The following is a 17,527-nucleotide window of genomic DNA, read 5'->3' on the forward strand; positions in this document are numbered from 1 at the left end:
TTGTCATTTATATTGTCATTGTACCCAGTCACACATACATGCACACACATCCAGTATTGCATGAAACTTTATTATTATTATTATTTTTTAAAGATTTTATTTTGGGGGATGCCTGGGTGGCTCCGTCAGTTAAGCAACCGACTCCTGATTTTGGCTCAGGTCATGATCTTTCGGTTCATGGGATCGAGCCCTGTGTTAGGCTCTGTGCTGACAGCATGGAGCCTGCTTGGGATTCTCTGTCTCACTCTCTCTCTGTCCCTCCCCCAGTTGCTCTCTATCTTGTTCTCTCTCAAAATAAATAAATAAACATTAAAAAACAGATTTTAAGTAATCTCTACGCCCAACGTGGGGCTCAAACTCACGACCCTGAGATCAAGAGTCACATGCTCTACCGACTGAGCCAGCCAGGTACCCCCCCATCCCTGTTTTTATTAAGATTCGTCTTTTGTATTTTATCATCTTATTTTATGGCTACAAATCCCAGTATATTCCTGAGTACAAGTGGTGATACTAGAGATTAATTCTTGAGATTCGTTTGTGACTTATGGGACTGCTCTAATGTCTGAGCATTGACATGAAATTTACTAGTGCTTGTTGACTGGGATCATGCTGAACCTAAGAGGCTGGATACATCTGCATTATAAAATATGAACAACTGTTAACAATTATCAAGTAGTTTGCTGAGACTATTCAAACATCTATTAGTAATATGGTGCATCAGTCACAAATGCTCTGCAAAATGCATAGTCACAAGTCCTGTATTCTTCAAAAAAAAATCCATGCAGTTGTGTTATCCATTTTAAACACAAATTCATCAGTTGTTGGTTCTTTTAAAAGTTTTAATATCAAAAGAAAAAAAAAGAAAAACTCACAAAAACCAAAAAATGATCCAAACAAAAGAAAAAACCCCCAAAAACAAAAAAAAACCCCAAAAACTTTAATATCAAGGTATATTAATTAAATAAGATATATTCAGTGCCTCTTTTCCTCTGTTTTGAAAAATAGTGTTTAGTGAAGGAAACTGAACTATCCCTTGAAAATATAGAAAACACTAACATGAAAATATAGAAAACATGGGAGCACCTGCCTGGCTCAGTTGGTTGAGCATGTGACTCTTGATTTCAGGTTGTGAGTTCAAGCCCCATGTTGGTTGTAGAGCTTACTTAAAAAATGAAATAAAATCAGAGCATCTGGGTGGCTTAGTCAGTTAAGCGTCCAACTTTGGCTCAGGTCTGGTGACGTGATCTCACGGATCGTGAGTTTGAGTCCCATATTGGGCTGTTTGAGTCCCTGCATTGGGCTCTCTGCTATCATCTTAGAGCCTGTTTTGGATCCTCTGTCCCCCTGTCTCTCTGCCCCTCCCATGCTTGTGCGTGTGTGCACATACTCTCTCAAAAATAAATGAACTTTGAAAAAAAGTCTAAAAAAGTAAAATCTTTTAAAAATTTTATATTATTCTTAAAAACATTTTTTTTAATGTTTATTTATTTTTGAGAGAAAGAGGGAGACATAGTGTGAGTGGGGAAGGGGCAGAGAGAGGGAGGAAGACACAGAATCCAAAGCAGTTTCCAGTCTTTGAACTGTCAGCACAGAACCTGACACGGGGCTCAAACCCACAAATGTGTGATCATGACCTGAGTCGAAGTCAGATGCTCAGCTGACTGAGCCACCTAGGTGCCCCTATAATAATCTTCAAAAAAAAAAAAACAAGGGCACCTGGCTGGCTCGGTTGGAAGAGCGTGCAACTCTTAATCTCATGGTCGTGAGTTTAAGCCCCGTGTTGGGTGTGGAGATTACTTAAAAATTTAAAATATCTGTTTTTTTTTTTTAATTATTCTAGTGACAGAGAGAGTGTGCAAGTCAGGGAGAGGGGCAGAGGGAGAGAGAGAGAGAGAGAGAGAGAGACGGAATCCCAAGCGGGTTCCATGCTCAGCACGGAGCCTGAGGTGGGGCCCCATTCCACAATCATGAGACCATGATGTGAGTCAAAATCAACAGTCACACTGAGCCATGCAGATGCCCCCCACCAAAATCTTAAGAAAAAAAGAAACATTCTGAATATATCAAAATTCAGTCCATTTTTTTCCAAGTTGTATTTCCCAGGTCTCCTCTAAATTCCCTGAAAAGTTCCTTAACATAGACCCAGAACTTCCCCATTGAAATAAAGAGAAAGGAACCACGCATGCATAGTTTGTAATGGTCTGTTGGGTGCCTGCCATGCCTATTGAATTCTGAGCTCTGTAAATGCAGACTCAGTCTCAAAACTGTCCTGTGGCCGCGCAAGGCTGTGCGTGAACCACTCCAGGATCCAGCGAAGAGATATGGACGGGAACTGCAGGGAGAGACCACAGTTGATCAACTCTCCCTCCAAAATGATAAAAATACTAGCAAACATTTCAGCAGATTTGGCAGTTTTCTGAAACTCCATTCTCCGCATGAGCGGAGAATCTTCTGGCCAAGAGAGACCGCAGGAGTTCAGCAGGACAGCGATATCTCCAGTGTCATATCGTGGAGGTATGTCCGTCACACTTCCACCCCCAGGTCAGTGATGCCACCGCCATGAACACCCATTAGCCTCACAGCCGGAGGGTAGTGCTGGCTCCTCCATAACCCTGCAGAGACCCCCGTCAGCACAGCAGAGTCAATATTTTACCCAAACTAGCATTCCCATGGTATGCACACATTTGATACGATTCAAAGCTCGGATGAATGAATCGACATAGGTACACACAAAAAAATTGGTGCAACAAGTCCATGACATCATTCCTAACTGTTGAAAAGTGGAAACAACCCAATACCTGTGAACAGATTCGTGGGGAAATAAAATGTAGTGTATTCATAGACTCATCTTCAGAAATTTAAAAAGAATGAGGCACCATTACACGCTACAACAGAGACGAATCTTTTAGACATAATGCTAAGTAAATAAGCCAGATCTCAAGGAGCACAGATTGTATACTATCATGTATATGGAATGTCAAAAATAGAAGCAGAGAATGTACTAATGTTTGGGTTAGGGAGATGTAGCAGGGAGCAGGGGTTGTAGGGAAGATTCCCTTGTAGGGAAGATTGTGGGGGCACCTGGGTGGCTCAGTCAGGTGAGCGCCCGACTTCAACTCAGGTCACGATCTCACAGTTTGTGGGTTCAAGCCTTGTGATGGTCTTTGCACTGACAGCATGGATGGAGTCTGCTTTGGATCCTGTGTCCCTCTCTCTCTGCCCCTCCCCTGCTCATGCTCTGTCTCAAAAATAAATACACATAAAAAAAAAATAAATCTAGATTGTGATGATTGCACTCTTTTGTCACACACACACATATCAATGGAACTGCACACTTCCCAAAGGAAGATTTTACACATGAATTATATCTCATCGAAACCATTATAAAAAGAATCAAATGGGGGCGCCCGGGTGGCTCAGTCGGTTAAGCGTCCGACTTCAGCTCAGGTCACGATCTCGCGGTCCGTGAGTTCGAGCCCCGCATCGGGCCCCTGTGCTGACAGCTCAGAGCCCGGAGCCTGTTTCAGATTCTGTGTCTCCCTCTCTCTGACCCTCCCCCATTCATGCTCTGTCTCTCTCTGTCTCAAAAATAAATAAACGTTAAAAAAAAAAAAAAAGAATCAAATGGATAAGTGATGGGACTTTGCATTTGCAAAGACTAATCTAACATTTAGAGCTGATCACCAGATTGGGGCACTGGCTCTTCTGTGTGCAGCAGGCAGAGCAGAGCCTGGATACCCGGCTGTCCTCGTTCATGAGAACAAAGGTGCTAACTGTCGGGAAGCAGAGATCAATGAGGGCAGCGCCGTTTCATCAGCCACCAGTGGGGATGGACTAGAGGCATCACATACACTGAAAAGAGAAAAGAGAGGATGAAAACAGATACGAGGAGTCTACAGATGGCTCTGGCCTCGGCAGAGGATCTGGGGAAGACGCTGGTTCTGTGAACGTGGTGGACCGGCTGCTCATGTCTGTACAAGATGAGAACCACGGATCCACGAGCCGCGAGATCACGACCTGAGCCGAAGTCGGACGCTTAACCACCTGAGCCACCCCGGCGCCCCTCCATGTCACTTTAATAACGTGCTCCAGGTGATTCTAAGGTGAGGCTGGGGTTGATCACGAGGGCTCCCAGGTGCACTTATGAGGGTTGAGTGCGGGCTTTGGTTTAAGGGGAGGTAACGAGGGTCCGCTCTAGGTGAATTTGGAAGGAGCAGGTTGGAGCAGCTACCATCCCCATGCTGTTGCCAGAGTTGTGGGAGGGGAGGCCATGTGAACACAGGAAAGGAGAGAGTCACGTGCTGATCTCCATGTGGGAGCTTATTAACCCTGGTTCTTACCTGCAACAAAGGTCGGGAGAAGGTCACCTTTTGTTTTTTTGTCCTTGTTGTTGCTGTTGTTTACATAAATTTTACCTCCAACATGAGCTCGAACTCATGACCCCTGAGATGCAGGCTCGTATGCCCCTCCCACTGAGCCAGCCAGGCACTTTTTTGCAGTTCAGGGTCCCTCTGCCTGCGACGTAGTGGCAGCAGGTGAAGGGGCTGGGCTGGCACATTTAAGGCATAGTCTCAAGATGCACACATCGCTCCTTCATATAATCTCACTTAAAGAAGAAACCCAGAGAAGGAAGAGAAGGCAACAGGCAAGTTCTCAGGTAAATGTTGAGTCCCAGGTCAGGTGGTGTCCTTGTCTTCTTCTGAAATACCATGGATTTTTTTTTTTTTTTACATTTATTTTTGAGAGAGAGAGAAAGAGAGAGAATGGGGGAGGGGCAGAGAGAGAGAGAGAGAGGGAGAGGGAAAGAATCCCAAGCAGGATCTGAACCCTTAGCACAGAGCCCGATGCAGGACTCAATCTCATGATTTGTATTTCCCTGATAAGGAGCGACGTTGAACATCTTTTCATGTGCCTGTTGGCCATCCGGATGTCTTCTTTAGAGAAGTGTCTATTCATGTTTTCTGCCCATTTCTTCACTGGGTTATTTGTTTTTCGGGTGTGGAGTTTGATGAGCTCTTTATAGATTTTGGATACTAGCCCTTTGTCCGATGTGTCATTTGCAAATATCTTTTCCCATTCCGTTGGTTGCCTTTTAGTTTTGTTGGTTGTTTCCTTTGCTGTGCAGAAGCTTTTTATCTTCATAAGGTCCCAGTAATTCACTTTTGCTTTTAATTCCCTTGCCTTTGGGGATGTGTCGAGTAAGAGATTGCTATGGCTGAGGTCAGAGAGGTCTTTTCCTGCTTTCTCCTCTAAGGTTTTGATGGTTTCCTGTCTCACATTCAGGTCCTTTATCCATTTTGAGTTTATTTTTGTGAATGGTGTGAGAAAGTGGTCTAGTTTCAACCTTCTGCATGTTGCTGTCCAGTTCTCCCAGCACCATTTGTTAAAGAGACTGTCTTTTTTCCATTGGATGTTCTTTCCTGCTTTGTCAAAGATGAGTTGGCCATACGTTTGTGGGTCTAGTTCTGGGGTTTCTATTCTATTCCATTGGTCTATGTGTCTGTTTTTATGCCAATACCATGCTGTCTTGATGATGACAGCTTTGTAGTAGAGGCTAAAGTCTGGGATTGTGATGCCTCCTGCTTTGGTCTTCTTCTTCAAAATTACTTTGGCTATTCGGGGCCTTTTGTGGTTCCATATGAATTTTAGGATTGCTTGTTCTAGTTTCGAGAAGAATGCTGGTGCAATTTTGATTGGGATTGCATTGAATGTGTAGATAGCTTTGGGTAGTATTGACATTTTGACAATATTTATTCTTCCAATCCATGAGCAGGGAATGTCTTTCCACTTCTTTATATCTTCTTCAATTACCTGCATAAGCTTTCTATAGTTTTCAGCATACAGATCTTTTACATCTTTGGTTAGATTTATTCCTAGGTATTTTATGCTTCTTGGTGCAATTGTGAATGGGATCAGTTTCTTCATTTGTCTTTCTGTTGCTTCATTGTTAGTGTATAAGAATGCAACTGATTTCTGCACATTGATTTTGTATCCTGCAACTTTGCTGAATTCATGTATCAGTTCTAGCAGACTTTTGGTGGAGTCTATCGGATTTTCCATGTATAATATCATGTCATCTGCAAAAAGCGAAAGCTTGACTTCATCTTTGCCAATTTTGATGCCTTTGATTTCCTTTTGTTGTCTGATTGCTGATGCTAGAACTTCCAGCACTATATTAAACAGCAACGGTGACAGTGGGCATCCCTGTCGTGTTCCTGATCTCAGGGAAAAAGCTCTCAGTTTTTCCCCGTTGAGGATGATGTTAGCTGTGGGCTTTTCATAAATGGCCTTTATGATCTTTAAGTATGTTCCTTCTATCCCGACTTTCTCAAGCGTTTTTATTAAGAAAGGGTGCTGGATTTTGTCAAAGGCCTTTTCTGCATCGATTGACAGGATCATATGGTTCTTCTCTTTTTTTTTGTTAATGTGATGTATCACGTTGATCGATTTGCGAATGTTGAACCAGCCCTGCATCCCAGGAGGACTCAATCTCATGAACCACGAGATCATGATGTGAGCTGAATCAAGAGTTAGCCACTTAACCGACTGAGCCGCCCAGGTGCCCCTGAAGTATGTGGCTTTAGAACATGGAAACGTTTATTTCTCTGCCTCTGATGGTCCTGTCTGACAGGCTTATTTTCATCTTCTATTTTTCCTGTTTTTCTCATGAGGGTCAGGGTTTGGTCTTTACACCCTTCTCCCTGTGTCCCAGAGCTTTCTCTCAACCCTCTGCAGCCTGGCTGCTGTTATGCCTTGAGCAATTCCCACGGTGAAGGAATGGCCTTTAGCCGTTGGAAATGTTCCCTTGATGACAGAGCGACCTGTTGATACCCAGGATTAGGGATGAGCTCGGGTCCTGGGATATCCATGTGGAAGAACATTTAATGTATAGGTTTCATCCAGAGGTTCCATTGGCTCTGTATGGACCAGGATGAGGAAATGCACAAATAAACAGGATGGCATTCGTGGTCTAAAATCATTCAGAATTTTCTGAAAAAGAGAACCTTGTTGTCTAGATTGCTAAGGAAACAGTTTAAATACACTGGAGATTATGGGACTTGGAAGCTATAGATGGCTCGAAATTTGCATAAAACTGATGCTTTCTCCTGATTAGATTCTGATGGTAATTTGGTTTTTTTAAATTTATATTTTAAGTTTTTTTTTTTAATTTATTTTTGAGAGAGAGAAAGAGTGTGAGCGGGGGAAGGGCAGAGAGAGAATCCCAAGCAGGCTCCATGCTTAGCATGTAAACCGACATGGGGCTCCATCCCGAGACCCTGGGATCACGACGTGAGCTGAAATCAAGAGTCGGATTTTCAACCAACTGAGCCACCCAAGCGCCCCTAAACGTTGTTGATTAAAAACAGTAAATTATAGGGGCACCTGGGTGGCTCAGTCAGTTGAGCCTCTTGACTTTGGCTCAGGTCATGATCTCTTGGCTCGTGGGCTCAAGCTCTGCATCGGGCTCTGTGCTGACAGCTCAGAGCCTGGAGCCTGCTTCGGATTCTGTGTCTCCCTTTCTCTGCCCTCCCCCACTCACACTCTGCCTGTCTCACTCTCTCTCAAAAATAAAATAAGCATTAAATTTTTTTTTTAAATCAACAACTTTTAGTATAATTCACATATTTCATAGAAACAAGAATGTAGCAAACAGCTCAGAGTAATATGCAAAAAATGTTTTAAAGCTCCTGCTTTGCTCTCTACATCCGGAGCAGGCTCTCTCCTCCACATCAGGTTCACTTGTCTGATGCCTCCTCGCACACCTGGCTCTTCCTGCAGGGGGCGCATTCATACCTTGCATTCGCAGGGGCTGGTGCAGGAGCCACCCGTGGAGCATGAGAACTTGGGGTCCGTTTGGAACCAAGGTGACGATAGAGGTCCAAAGCCGGTGACAAAGGCAGACACTGATACGGGCTGGAGGCATGGTGTATAATTGACTGTTTTTTTTTCCCCCCTCCAACAATACCATAGCAGTGACATGACCAGGGTGAGTCAGGGACCTGACATCAGCTTGTTCCATTACAACCAACTTTACCTTCTTGGTTCAGTTCTCTGGCAGAGCCCTCCACTCTGAAGCCAATACAATTTTAAGGTTAGTAAAGTTTTTTCTTTGTCGTTAATATGGATCTGGAGTGATTTACTGAGAGTTCTGCATAAAGCGTCATATTTCATCTGGAAAGACGCCTCTCTTCTTTGTCTTTGCTTACAGTTTGCTTTGGGAAATGAAGGCTCTCACCTTTACTTACTTGGAGATACTCATTTTTGCGGGTGAAGGTTCTAAATTGTTCAGGCATCGGTCCTGCAAATTTCCATTCATTCCACAATCATGTCACAGACATACTCATTGCTTTGTAACACTCATATCAATGTATGTTCAAGTGTCTCAAAATTCTAAAATACAACTCCTAAATGATCAGCAAAAGAAATTTTGTTTCTTTTTAAAAGAATTTTTTGACATTTATTCATTTTTGAGAGAGAGAGAGCGAGAGAAACAGAGTGAGAGCTGAGGAGGGACAGAGAGGGAAGGTGACACCGAATCTGAAAACAGGCTCGAGGCTCTGAACTGTCAGCAAAGAGCCCGATGCAGGGCTTGAACTCACGAGCCGAGTGCTTATGACCTGAGCTGAAGTTGGACACTTAACCAACTTAGCCACCCAGGTGCCCCAACAGAACAAATTTTCAGTTTAACACACAACTCATAAACAATAGCTTTTATTTTAGTCTGTGTGCATGTCTCTGTGGTGTGTTCAAAAGACACAAAAAGCATCATCCACAAATAGATGTATACTTTTATACCAGTGAAAATATATTTATTTTTCATTTAAAAAAATGTTTTATTTTTTTTAAGTTTGTTTTTGAGAGAGAGAGAGATCAAGGTGAGGGGCAGAGAGAGAGAGAGAGAGAGAGAGAGAAACAGAGTACGAAGCAGGCTCCAGGCTCCGAGCTGTCAGCACAGAGCCTGATGCGGGGCTCGAACTCATGAACTGTGAGATCATGACCTGAGCTGAAGTTGAATGTTCAACTTCAACTGGGTGACTGAGCCACCCAGGCGCCCCAAAAATGTTTATTTTTGAGAGAGAAAGAGCGTGTGCATGCACACAAGTGGGGGAGTAGCAGAGAGAGAGAGAGACAGAGAGAGAGAGAGGGAGGGAGACACAGAATCTGAAGTAGACTCTGGGCTCTGAGCTGTCAGTGCAGAGCCCAACACAAGGCTCAAACCCACGAACCTTGGGATCATGATATGAGCCAAAGCTGGACACTTAACTGACTGTGCCCCCTGAAAAAAAATATATATTTCTTTATATTTTTAAAATGTTTATTCATTTAAAAAAATTTTTTTTAACGTTTATTTATTTTTGAGACAGAGACAGAGCGTGAACAGGGGAGGGGCAGAGAGAGAGGGAGACACAGAATCTGAAACAGGCTCCAGGCTCCGAGCAGTCAGCACAGAGCCCGACGCAGGGCTCGAACTCACAGACTGTGAGATCATGACCTGAGCCGAAGTCGGACGCTTTACCGACCGAGCCACCCAGGTGCCCCTAAAATGTTTATTCATTTTTTTGAGAGAGAGACACACAGAGAGCAAGTGGGGGAGGGGCAGAGAGAAAGAGGGAGAGAGGGAGACACAGAATCGGACGCAGGCTCCAGGCTCTGAGCTGTCAGCACGGAACCTGATGCGGGGCTTGAACCCATGAACTGTGAAATCATGAGCTGAGCTGGAGTCTCGCACTAAACCCTCTGAGCCACCCAGGCGCCCCTAACTCTTGAAAAATCTCTTAAGAAAAGACCGAAAAAATGAAGTTAGAAATATCTTAGAACCCACAGAGTAAATGGAGAATGTTGGGATTGAGTTGACACTCTGGATGTGGTTCCCGCCCCCAGTTCCTACACAGGATCCAATGGCTTTGAAGGCAAGCATCAGTCACTGAGGACTGGCAGGAAGGCCACCAGGGATCTGGCAGTCGGAGTGATCTTATCACAGACTGTGGTCGCAGAATCCTGGGGAACTTGTCTCTTCTTCACCCTTACCTCCTCCTTTCTTTCACTGGGGGCGAAGTGTGCAGATTTGATTCCCAGGCACCTGACTGTAGCCAACGCTTTGGTCATTCTCTCTAAAGGAGTCCCCCACACGATGGCAGATTTTGGGGGGAGGCAGTGCGCCAATGATTAAAAAAAAATTTTTTTTAACGTTTATTTATTTTTGAGACAGAGCATGAATGGGGGAGGGTCAGAAAGAGAGGGAGACACAGAGTCTGAAACAGGCTCCAGGCTCTGAGCGGTCAGCACAGAGCCCGATGCGGGGCTTGAACTCACAGACCGTGAGATCATGACCTGAGCCGAAGTCAGATGCTTAACCGACCAAACCACCCAGACGCCCCTCATTTTATTTTTTTTTAACATTTATTCATTTTTGAGGGACAGAGAGAGACAGAGTGTGAGTGGGGGAGGGGCAGAAAGAGAGGGAGTCACAGAATCCGAAGCAGGCTCCAGGCTCTGAGCGGTCAGCACAGAGCCCGATGCGGGGCTTGAACTCACGGACCACGAGATCATGACCTGAGCCAAAGTCGGATGCTTAACCGACTGAGCCACCCAGGTGCCCTGTGTGCTGACGATTTTAGATGTGTCCTTCTCTTCTATGTTCAGAGAGTGGCCAGGGGTGTGTCCATTGAGATCACCTGCCTGTTGAGTATCTTCCAGGCCATCACCATCAGCCCCCAGAACTCCAGGTGGGCAGCGCTTAAAGGGAAAGTTGCTGGCACAAAAACAGACACATAGACCAATGGAATAGAATAGAAACCCCAGAACTAGACCCACAAACGTATGGCCAACTCATCTTTGACAAAGCAGGAAAGAACATCCAATGGAAAAAAGACAGTCTCTTCAACAAATGGTGCTGGGAGAACTGGACAGCAACGTGCAGAAGATTGAAACTAGACCACTTTCTCACACCATTCACAAAAATAAACTCAAAATGGATAAAGGACGTGAATGTGAGACAGGAAACCATCAAAACCCTAGAGGAGAAAGAAGGAAAAGACCTCTCTGACCTCAGCCGTAGCAATCTCTTACTCGACACATCCCCAAAGGCAAGGGAATTAAAAGCAAAAGTGAATTACTGGGACCTTATGAAGATAAAAAGCTTCTGCACAGCCAAGGAAACAACCAACAAAACTAAAAGGCAACCAACGGAATGGGAAAAGATATTTGCAAATGACATATCAGACAAAGGGCTAGTATCCAAAATCTATAAAGAGCTCACCAAACTCCACACCCGAAAAACAAAGAACCCAGTGAAGAAATGGGCAGAAAACATGAATAGACACTTCTCTAAAGAAGACATCCTGATGGCCAACAGGCACATGAAAAGATGCTCAACGTCGCTCCTTATCAGGGAAATACAAATCAAAACCACACTCAGATATCACCTCACGCCAGTCAGAGTGGCCAAAATGAACAAATCAGGAGACTATAGATGCTGGAGAGGATGTGGAGAAACAGGAACCCTCTTGCACTGTTGGTGGGAATGCAAATTGGTGAAGCCTCTCTGGAAAGCAGTGTGGAGGTTCCTCAGAAAATTAAAAATAGCGCTACCCTATGACCCAGCAATAGCACTGCTAGGAATTTATCCAAGGGATACAGGAGTACTGATGCATAGGGGCACTTGTACCCCAATGTTTATAGCAGCACTCTCAACAATAGCCAAATTATGGAAAGAGCCTAAATGTCCATCAACTGATGAATGGATAAAGAAATTGTGGTTTATATACACAATGGAATACTACGTGGCAATGAGAAAAAATGAAATATGGCCTTTTGTAGCAACGTGGATGGAACTGGAGAGTGTGATGCTAAGTGAAAGAAGTCATACAGAGAAAGACAGATACCATATGGTTTCACTCTTATGTGGATCCTGAGAAACGTAACAGAAATCCATGGGGGAGGGGAAGGAAAAAAAAAAAAAAAGAGGTTAGAGTGGGAGAGAGCCAAAGCATAAGAGACTGTTGAAAACTGAGAACAAACTGAGTGTTGATGGGTGGGAGGGAGGGGAGGATGGGAGGGAGGGGAGGGTGGGTGATGGGTATTGAGGAGGGCACCTTTTGGGATGAGCACTGGGTGTTGTATGGAAACCAATTTGACAGTAAATTTCATATATTAAAAATAAATAAATAAATAAATAAATAAACGTTAAAAAAAAGAAAAAAAAAAGGGAAAGTTGCAAAGTACATCGGCCCCTCCACCGCCCTCTGCTGGATGCCGGACGTGATGATAAACGACATTTTCCCGCTTTATGAGACTGGCCAGTGGATCAGCACAAACATCACGTGGAAAAGGAGTTATGGATACTGTTGTGGGGTCTTTCACAATAATATCGGAGTCTCTCTGTTTGTGGTGTGGCTATCGCTCACTGATGTTTTCTCTCTGGGGCTCATGCTCTGGGCCGGGGGCTACATGGTCTCCATCCTGCACAGGCACAAGCAGAGTCTGATACATTCATGCAACCAGTGTCTCCCCCAGATTCTCCGCTGGTTCCAGAGCCACCCAGAGCATCCTCCTTCTGGTGAACACCTTTGTGTTTTGTCATAGACTCTCCTCCATTTGTCAAGTTTGTGTGGCTTGTTTAAATAACCCAGCCAGGGCGCCTGGGTGGCTCAGTTGGTTAAGCGTCCGACTTCAGCTCAGGTCGTGATCTCACGGTTTGTGAGTTCAAGCCCCACGTCGGACTCTGTGCTGACAGCTCAGAGCCTGGAGCCTGTTTTGGATTCTGTGTCTCCCTCTCTCTCTGACCCTTCCCCGTTCATGCTCTGTCTCTCTCTGTCTCAAAAATAAATAAATGTTAAAAAAATAATTTAAAATAAATAACCCAGCCAGTTGCTGGTGGCCATGTCAGCTCTCTTTGCTGTATGTTTCCCTACTCTCAGCTCCTTTATGCTGATGAACTGTGACCCCAGTGTGTCCAGGCCCAGCTTTGCCTGGATAAGAATAAAAAAATTCCCTCATCTTAACGGAAACATGTATTTTTCTTGTTGTTGTTGTTTTTCCCTCTGCCTTTGTGCCATCAGTGCAGAGCCAGATGGGGCTCAGTCCCACAAACTGTGCTATCATGACCTGAGCTGATATCAAGAGTCAGCTGCCCAGAGGCGCCTGGGCAGCTCAGTTGGTTAAGCTTCCAACTTCAGCTCAGGTCATGATCTCATGGTTCATGGGTTTGAGCCCCGGGTCAGGCTCTGTGCTGACAGCTCAGAACTTGGAACCTGGAGCCTGCTTCAGATTCTGTGTCTCTCTCTCAAAAATAAACATTAAAAAAAAAAAGTCACATGCCTAACCAATGGAGTCATCCAGGCATCCCTACTTTATTCATTCATTCATTCATTCATTCATTTTAGCTTTATTTATTTATTTTTAGTAATCTCTGCCCCCAACATGGGGCTCGAACTCACTGAGCCAGCCAGGTGCCCCAACATTTTACCTTAGATTGGTAGTATTTCATAAAAAAAAAATTTTTTAATGTGTGTTTATTTTTTTTTCAATATATGAAATTTATTGTCAAATTGGTTTCCATACAACACCCAGTGCTCATCCCAAAAGGTGCCCTCCTCAATACCCATCACCCACCCTCCCCTCCCTCCCACCCCCCATCAACCCTCAGTTTGTTCTCAGTTTTTAAGAGTCTCCTATGCTTTGGCTCTCTCCCACTCTAACCTCTTTTTTTCCTTCCCCTCCCCCATGGGTTTCTGTTAAGTTTCTCAGGATCCACATAAGAGTGAAACCATATGGTATCTGTCTTTCTCTGTATGGCTTATTTCACTTAGCATCACACTCTCCAGTTCCATCCACGTTGCTACAAAGGGCCATATTTCATTCTTTCTCATTGCCACATAGTACTCCATTGTGTATATAAACCACAATTTCTTTACCCATTCATCAATTGATGGACATAATGTGTGTTTATTTTTGAGAGAGGGAGACAGAACGTGAGTGGGGGAGGGGCAGAGAGAGAGGGAGACACAGAATCCGAAGCAGGCTCCAGGCTCTGAGCTGTCAGCACAGAGCCAGATGTGGGGCTTGAACTCCCAAACCGTGAGATGATGACCTGAGCCGAAGTCAGATGCTTAATGGACTGAGCCACCCAGGCGCCCCTAAAACCCTTTCTTTATGTATAAAGATTCATTCTATAAGTCAACACCAGTTAAGAATGAAACTTTAGAGGGCTGTCTGGTTGGCTCAGCTTCTGTGACGCTTCATCTTGGGGTTATGAATTGGGGGTAGAGATTTCTTAAAAAAATAAAATCTTAGAGAATAAGGCTTTAGAGATTCTAATAAAATTTATATGCAGTACAGATAGCAATGTCATATGAAAGGAATCTGCCCCATTACCAAGTTTGGGTTTAATGAATGCAAAATTGGCTCAATGTTAGGATGTTTGCAGAAAGACTCATTTGCTTTTACACCAGGATGAGAGTCCTGTGTCTATATTATAGTAATTGAACACTAATATCACCGAATTCAACAATTTATGCCATGCCATCAACTATGGGTCACGAAAGCTTAATAAATAATAAAATGTATAGAAATAGCCTCTTTCCTATTCTGTGTCTCCTTCTCTCTCTGCCCCTCCCCCGTTCATGCTCTGTCTCTCTCTGTCCCAAAAATAAATAAAAAAACGTTGAAAAAAAAAATTAAAAAAGGGGCGCCTGGGTGGCGCAGTCGGTTAAGCGTCCGACTTCAGCCAGGTCACGATCTCGCGGTCCGTGAGTTCGAGCCCCGCGTCAGGCTCTGGGCTGACAGCTCGGAGCCTGGAGCTTCTTTCCTATTCTGTGTCTCCTTCTCTCTCTGCCCCTCCCCCGTTCATGCTCTGTCTCTCTCTGTCCCAAAAATAAATAAAAAAACGTTGAAAAAAAAAGAAATAAAATCGTACCTATTTTCTGATCACATACTTTTCAAACCTCAGTTAAGTGAAAATATTAGAAATGAGATTTGTGAAACTTGTGCATGGTATTAAAGTCAAAGAGGAATGTGCATTGAGTTTGGGATATCACAATATTTTTCAACCAGAGAAAATATCACAGGACACATTTGAGCCTCACCACCACTGTCTGAAACACAAATCCTAAATTACCTTTCTTTAAATGTTTTCCGGGGCGCCTGGGTGGCTCAGTCGGTTAAGCGTCCGAGTTCGGCTCAGGGCATGATCTCGTGGTCCATGAGTTCGAGCCCCGCGTCGGGCTCTGTGCTGACAGCTCAGAGCCTGGAGCCTGTTTCAGATTCTGTGTCTCCCTCTTTCTCTGATCCTCCCCTGTTCATGCTCTCTCTCTGTCTCAAAAATAAATAAACGTTAAAAAAATTTAAAAAAAAATCAAATTCCATAATCACTTGGCTTAAACACGAGCAAACACTGTGAGTAAGGATTGTATTAGGTTATGTTAAGAATCATCAAGGATTGGGGCACCTGGCTGGCTCAGTCGGTAAAACATGTGACTCTTGATCTCAGGGTTATGAATTCAAGCCCCACATTGGGTGCAGAGCCTACTTAAAAAAAAGGAAAGAAAAAGAATCATCAGGGATTGGTGTAGGTCTAGTACTCCCAGTTTTCTTTACCAGCTCAGCCCATGCCTTAGCAATTTCCCTCATCCCCATATAGCTTTGGTACCGGAGCAGGCTCCACCCCAGAAGTATTCCTTTTCTGACATCACTTACACAGGCTCCTGAAACACCTCCTTTCGTTAGGGACTCTGCTCTTCAGCCTGAAAGAGAAAACCCTTACTTGAATACTTTCTGCTGCCAGGCTGGTGGACTGAGTGTGAAGGTTGCAACAGCCTTTGCTTGTGTGTTTGTGTGGAGGGGGGGGCAGGAGGCTTGGGGGGCAGCCATACTGTAAGCTATGGGTTTGTGGTCCTGTGTCCTCACCTCCCCTTAGACCCACAATTACCATTTCACATGTACTGGCAGTGACAGTGCAGACTTGGAGACCTGGGAACGTTTCTGAAAAAAAGTTTTTCCTAGTTGCCAGTTACCAAAAACAATTACAACCTTCTGGTTCATATCTCTGAAGAGTCCTTTGGAGCGTGTGTGAGCAGTACTTTCTTGTTAATTTAATTTAATTTAATTTAATTTAATTTTTTATTGTTTTAATTTACATCCAAGTTAGCATATTGTGCAATAGTGATTTCAGGAGTAGATTCCTTAATGCCCCTTACCCATTTAGCCCATCCCCCCTCCCAAAACCCCTCCAGTAACCCTCTGTTTGTTCTCCATACTTAAGAGTCTCTTATGTTTTGTCTCCCTCCCTGTTTTTATATTATTTTTGCCTCCCTTCCCTTGCGTTCATCTGTTCTGCGTCCTAAAGTCCTCATATGACTGAAGTCATATGATATTTGTCTTTCTCTAACTGACTAATTTTGCTTAGCATAATACTGTCTAGTTCCACCCACGTAGTTGCAAATGCAAGATTTCATTCTTTGTGATTGCCGAGTAACACTCCATTGCATATACATACCACATCTTCTTTATCCATTCATCCATCGATGGACATTTGGGCTCTTTCCATACTTTGGCTATTGTGGATTGTGCTGCTATAAACGTAGGGGTGCATGTGCCCCTTCAACACAGCATTACTGTATCCCTTGGATAAATACCTAGTAGTGCAATTGCTGAGTCATAGGGCAGTGCTATTTTTAATTTTTTGAGGAACCTCCATACTGTTTTCCAGAGTGGCTGCACCAGCTTCCATTCCCACCAACAGTGCAAAAGAGATCCTTTTTCTTGGTATCCTTGCCAATATCTCTTGTGTGCTGAGTTGTTAATGTTAGCCATTCTGACAGGTATGAGGTGGTATCTCAATGTGGTTTTGACTTGTATTTCCCTGATGATGAGTGATGTTGAGCATTTTTTCATGTGTCGGTTGGCCATCTGGATGTCTTCTTTGGAGAAGTGTTTATTCATGTCTTTTGCCCATTTCTTCACTGGATTATTTGTTTTTTGAGTTTGATAAGTTATTTATAGATTTTGGGTACTAACCCTTTATCTGACATGTCATTTGCAAATATCCTCTCCCATTCAGTTGGTTGCCTTTGTGAACAGTACTTTCTTTTCTGGGATCCCTGGAGGCAGACAGGGAAGAAGCAGGAAATGCTGTGGTCTGACAGATGAGGAACTGGAGGTGAAGCACCTGTGTCTTACTGGATCTTCCACTTCCCAGAGAAGATTTTCTGCCTAAAAACAGGTTTCTTATTAATTTTCAGACCACTGGGGTGCACCGCCTTCAAGTTATGAGCAGAAATATGGAACCTGAGGGGCAGCCGGGTGGCTCAGTCAGTTAAACATCTGACTTTGGCTCAGGTCATGATTTCACCTTTCATGAGTTTGAGCCCTGAGTCAGGCTCTGTGCTGACAGTGTGGAGCCTATAGCCTGCTTCGGATTCTGTGTCTCCTTCTGTCTCAGCCCCTCCCCCGGTCACGATATGTCTCTCTCTCTCTCTCTCTCTCTCTCTCTCAAAAATAAATAAACATTAAAAAAAAGAAATATGGA

The 17,527-nt window shown here is 44.0% G+C and overlaps 1 pseudogene; it reads left to right on the top strand.

Annotated features, from left to right (window-relative positions):
• Nucleotides 1-7,978: 7,978 nt before the first annotated feature.
• On the top strand, nucleotides 7,979-17,271 carry LOC122208811 (annotated as a pseudogene).
• Nucleotides 17,272-17,527: the final 256 nt, after the last annotated feature.

This window comes from Panthera leo, chromosome E2, assembly GCF_018350215.1.
Source record: "Panthera leo isolate Ple1 chromosome E2, P.leo_Ple1_pat1.1, whole genome shotgun sequence".
NCBI lineage: Eukaryota > Metazoa > Chordata > Mammalia > Carnivora > Felidae > Panthera > Panthera leo.